Genomic DNA, 6,505 nt, shown 5'->3' on the forward strand with positions numbered 1-6,505 from the left:
TCGACTCTCGTTGAGAAGTGATCCACTGTAACTCTGCTTTGATGCTTTAATATAAATCTGGTTGTTGTTCCATCTTTGATCCTGGAATAATCTCAAGCAGTGTGTCCCTGGAGGCTAAGGGCCCGGCCCTGGTGGAACACTTGCTCCTGTACCATTATCTTTAATTCGTGCGTGGTTTTCATTATTAGCGTTGTTCGGTAATCTGATGTGGTTTGTTATTTTACATCACGGTTCTGTTATATTTGATTTATGTTCGACTGAGTAATATCATTCTCTGTGACAGGAATGTCGTATTTCTGACTTTGTAACGCATTGTTGTTCCTTTAATCATTGATATAACATTGTTGGTCCTTACAGAATGCTATTGTTGTTCAATTGCAGAGTAACCGTGTCGTAACATTCATAAGTTGGTATTACTGTATTCATCTATGGTTTACACTTAATCGTGATTGTTGTTCAACTGACATTGTTGTTCCATTACGAATTACGATCGTTATTCTTTGTAACTGAGATTGATATTTGTGGTATCAAAGTCAGATTACTGTTTCTCTCAATATTAAAGCGTGTCGTGTGTGTTATTTATTTTGGTTCATTGTACATTTACATTTGGCTCTAAGTGCTGTTCGATATTTCATTGCTAATCAGTTGTCGTTCTATTTCTGTTTGCTGTCCGATTTATTCTTAGAGTAAAGATTGCTATCTGATTTCTGTAGGATACGATTGCCGCACCTATTTCTGTAGATTAAGGTTTTGTTGTTTGTAAGAACTAGTTGTTGTTCCATTTCCTAGTTGTTGTTCCATTTCCTGTTATTTGCGTTATCATTGCTTTGGTGTGCAGAATGATCTGAAACTGTAGTGAGCGTTGACATTTGTTGTCTAGTTCCCAGGTTGATGATCTGTTCCTTGATTATCTTTAGTTGCATCAGTTTACAAAGGGATGAGTTATTGTTACTGTACCCTTGATTGATAATTTACTTAGTTTTTTGAATGCATGATTTAAGTCTTAAAGTGCTTTGTTGTAAGTAGATCTTGTTTTAAGCATCCATTTACTCTTGTATTCTGAGCACTATACTACTAGCATTACTCTGACAAATGACTGCCTCAAACTGAGTACACTCTTTGAGATAACAAATCGTTCCTGGTTTGATAAGTCAATGTGAGGTAAATAGAGGTGAAAAAGACCCTTTTTACTGCTCGACGGTGTCTAAATACCCTGACATGCACCCTTCAAAACAACTTGGAATTGGATTGAAGTACAAAGGTGACATGGTAGGAGAAGGAAGGAGGTATTAGATCTCGTCCCGCTTAATGGAAACTTTCTAAACTCCTAACATATATGGAAGTTTGGAAAACTTTTCTTTTGTAAGAAACTTTGTGAAAATGTCAACAACTTTATCATATGTGGGGAAAAGGAGCACTTCAAGAACACATTCATGAATGAGCTTTCTAATGAATTGCATTTATAACTTAATGTGTTTGTTTCATTGAAGTTGCAATATATATTTATGAGCTTGGTGGTACTCTAATCGTCACACCAAAGGGTGGATGAATGTTGATGTTGTCTAAAATCTATAAGAATTTGTTGAAGCCACAAGGCTTCTTGGCTTATATTAATTATTTCTCGGTACTCTTCTTCTACTGCAAAAAAAAAAAAAAAAAAAAAAAAAAAATCCCATTGTTTCTTACAAGCCCAAGTGATAGGGCCTAAACTAATACTAAAAGAATGACCTGTACTAGAAATTTGATCAAGGTTGCGAGTCTAATCAAAATTAGCAAAACCAACCAACAAAGGTGTCTGCCATGAATTGTCATGTATCCCAAACTAAACTATACCCCAGATTATATATTGATGTATCCTTTTTACCACTTCCCAATTAATTTCATGGGGTGTTTACATATAACTAACAACAATACCAACAATAAAGGAGATATCAAGACAAGTATGAGTCAAATATAAGAGGTTACCAACTATCTAGGGGTACAAAGTGGCATTGGATTTGAGTAACTAGTATAAGTGGTAGCCAGTTTGACTCCAAACTAGAAGAGAGAAAGGATTAGTTTACAATCTTCCATGTGAATGTGGTGAAGAAGGTCACATGCATACTTGGATTGGGAAAGAGTACTAATGCCTTTGATTTGCAATACTTGGATGTCTAAAAGATAATGCAAAGAGCCTAAGTCTATAATTTCAAGTTTCTTCTTAAGGCTTGATTTCACATGGGTTAAAAGTTTAATGTCAGTGCCAGTAAGGATAAGGTCATCAATATAAAAAATAGATGGTATGAAATGGATTTCTACTTTATTGGTGTAGATATTGGGGTGAGAATAACATTTGTAAAAGCTTATGTCAAGAAGAAAGTTATCCATTTTTGTATACGAAGATTGAGGAGCCTTCTTAAGACCATAGAAAGATTTATTATGATAGAAAACAAGGTTTAAAAGTAATCTAAACATATCCAAGTGGTTGTTCCATGTAGATTTCCTCTTATATATTCACATGCAAGAATACATATTTAACATCCATCTAATGGACCTCCCATCTATGTGAGGTAGAAAAGGCTATGACAAGGTAGATGGAATTCATTTTGGCTAAAGGTACAAAGGTTTCATTGTAGCCAATTCATTTATATTGAGAGAAAAATTTAGAAATTAACCAAATTTTATGGCTCTCAACACTTCAATCTAATGTATATTCAACCTATGCACCCATTTACATCTGAAAAGTTATCTTCTCTTTAAAAGTGGTACAAGATACCAAGTATTTTTTTCCATTAAGGAACAATATTCTTCATACATTGTTGTATCCCAATCTAGATGGCGAGAAGCTTCTGCAAATGTTTTCATATCATGTCTTTGAAACTTGAGCCAATAAAGAGGAGGCTTGTTGGAACTATGAATTTGTATGATGTTGATATGTAGGATCATCAACAAGATTACCAATTGCTTCTTGTGTTGAATAAACCCATCTGAAAATGTGTGGTGTTGGTGTAGGTTCATGTTCAATAGACTCATTTGTAGGAAGGCGAGCAAGTAGAGGTGGATTTTCATCCTCACTATCATCAACTGGAGAAAAAACTAGAATGGGAACAAAATATGGCACAAATATTGATGATGGATCACAAGTCGAATATGACACAAACATTGAATTAGGCTTACAGAGTACAAGTTTTTATCAAATTTAACATCTCTTATGATAATTATTTCATTAGAATGAGATTGAATAAGTGTATAACCTTTTAAATCTTTAGAATATCTGATAAAATTGCACTTCTCACTGCTAAATACTTTCCTTTTCTTGTCAAGAACGTGAGTCCATGCTTTACTACCAAATATATAGAATTGGCTTAAATCTGGCTTAATTTTATTCCATGTTTCTTTTGATGATATATTTTTTAAATCCTTTGTTGGAGTGTGATTTAATATGTAATTGCTAGAATTGATGGCTTTTGCCCAATAGTAAAGACTTATTCCCTTAGATTGGATCATTCAATTTGTCATTTCCTTTAATGTGTGATTCTTTCACCCAACAACACTATATCATTATGGGATATATGAAACAATATGTTGCATGTGAATGCCTCATGTAGTACAATAAGTCGTGATTTTATTGTTTACATATTCTCCTCAATTACTTATTCTTAACCTTTGTAGTTGATATCTTGATTTTTTTCTACAAGGGCCTTATAGGCCTTGGAAACTTCACTCTTAAGTTTTAGAAAATAATCCCAGGTGTATCTAGAGAAGAAATTAATGTAAACCCATATAAATAAGGAGAAGAGAGCAGAACACACAAATCACTATGAACAAGATACAACGGGGTCAAGGCATGTCAAGAGGCACATTTGTCAATATCATCATGATGATATTTACGAAGAACACAATTGGCACAAACACCACCTCTGCATGAAATAAGAGGAAGAACAATAACCATAGTTTGATTACATTGCTTCTACAACAAGAATTAGTTTTGATGACAAAACTACTCATGCTAAAATTAGCTCAAGTCATTATTGTGAACAATAAAAATTGGTGTAAAATATTACGATCCAAAGTTTTCAAATTTGCACAACCTAGTAATATGATCAACAATTCGAATTTCTAGGACATGTTTAGGATATTTTAAATCGTTGATTACAACTTGGTGAGGTGAAAACTCTATTACTTTATCTTCACTCGAATGATTGATTTAATATGTTGATAGAAGTTTGTAGGAAAGACTTGGAAAATATAATAAATCATTGAAATGATGAACATCTAACCAAACTTCTCTAGACTCTGTTATCTCAAAATCAAGCCCTGGAAGGCTTTAGACCAGGAAGACTTCAAGTAATTGTTTCAAACCAATCTTTTAGCTAAGGCTTAGCCTCCTTAGCCTGAGAGGGCTCTCTCAAAGGATTGAAGGTTTTAAATTATGATTAAGATGGCTAACTCTTTGTGAAACAAATAGGAATGAAGGTGGTGGAATCAAAATTGACAAGCATCCATTGGGCTTATGGAGTCATATGTCCTTTAGCATTAACAGTAGAATTGGATTTGCAATAAAATCAAGGCATACAAATTTCAATATAGTTATAGTACACCAAACACAAAAAGGACAGTTTACAAGTATGTGAAGGAAATTAGAACACTGCAAGTGATTTCTAAGTAATCAAATACTCATAAGATTGTAGGCAACATGAAAAGACAACAACAGGAACACATACATTGAAATCTCTATGATTCTTGAGCAGTAGAAGCCAGTACTGTATTACCAAAGAAACAGAGTTTTTACATAAGCTTAATAACAAATCTTTTTACATAAACTTCCAACCCTCTGCTAATTCGAACTCTTGCTCTATATAAAGAATTTAAAATTAGGATTCCATCATCCCTCATCAAGAGAATTCGAATTTTCATCATTGACACCTATTCTAACCATAAAACAAACCATTAATTAGAACTAGCTGTTAACTAGGAGTGCTAGTGACCTAATACAACTAGGAGTGTAACGCCTTATTATGATTACAACAACATTGTCTAAGCATTTAAAGCATTCTTTGACAGCTGCAACCTCATGAAGTCAAATTTGATGAAGCCTCCCACGTGGTCACCCAACTACTGATGACAAACCCTAGAAATTAGGGAACATGTTTCCCTGTTTTTAGGTTTAGATCCTTGAAAATTGGCACGTGGGACAGAGCCTTTATCTCCTCACCCATGACACATTTTATGAAACTGAAGGAGGTTTTTTTAGCCCATGTTGTCTAGAACAAAAACCTCTCCTGGTTTTTTAAAACATTCCTCCAGCTGTCCAAAATCTGTCCTTGAAAAACACGTGTCAAACAGGAAAAATCCATTTTCTGAAATTAGGGTCTCAATTAAAGCTTATTATATTCCAACTAAAAACACTTATGAAGAAATTGAGATAGGTTATTGTATCTGGATAGTTGATGAAGATAAACCTCTTTCCGAATTCCAAAATACCTTTGCATGTGACCAGAAACTGATCTTGAAAAAGACTACTAAAACCAAAAGACCAAGCTTGACTTTCAACAGTTTCGTAGCGCAAGTTTAACCATAAATTCCTCCCACCTCAAAATGGATTTGAAGAAAATGAAAGAGGTTTTTGTAGTTAATCATGTTAGGAAGAAAAGCCTCTTTCAGTTTGCAAAATTGAGTTCTTAGCTGCTCAGGAAAGCTTCTGGAAGTTAACTAGTAAAAACAGTTTTTCTGCTAAAACAGGCTACTTCAGGGGTTTCGTAGCGCGCTATGAAAGCACTGATTTCGTAGCGCAAAACAGGATTTTACACTGTCTGCGCTACGAAAACATGGATTTGTAGCTAGTTTGAAAATTTATCCAAAATGATGTGAGATATGACTTCTAAACTCATGGTGAGGCTTCTAGGACATGGAATGAGGCTGTCAAACTTTATTTGGAAAATAGATATGACCTTGAAAGACTTCTAACCTTATGACCTAACCCTTAAAGCATAAAATGACCTAGAGACCCTTTAACACCATGACTAGAATAAGGGTTTGTAAATGAGAATGACACTAATTGTGATGAGATGACTCAAAACTTATAAGACTATGACTAGAAACAAGGCGACTCTCCAAAGCTTAGAGACAAAGATTTTAGGGTGATAACAGACTCTACAACACTAAGAGATCTATCATTTGGTGTTACAATCATTACGGGTAGGAAAAATGGATTTATCCTTATCCATATGATAAGATTCTCTAGAATCAAAAGCTGCTCATTAGAAGAAGAAATAGATGTTGCATTAAGGGAAAACTAGAAGCAGAAAATGCATGTCATGAGAAGAGGAGTCAGTGGAAGAAGAATAAAATTTGATGTTGTGTTTCTTCATTATTGTTTCTAAGGACTTTGTAAGTTTAAAACATTTAGACTCTATATAACCATCTCGCAAAAAAATTACAATGCTTATTGATTTTAACTTATTTCTTTTATTTTTTTCCTTTGTCACCATTGGGAGTAGAAACTAGTTGAAAATGTTTGGGACCC

This window comes from Pinus tabuliformis, chromosome Q (assembly GCF_031772625.1).
Source record: "Pinus tabuliformis cultivar Carrire ecotype Pingquan chromosome Q, CPIR1, whole genome shotgun sequence".
NCBI classification, from domain to species: domain Eukaryota; kingdom Viridiplantae; phylum Streptophyta; class Pinopsida; order Pinales; family Pinaceae; genus Pinus; species Pinus tabuliformis.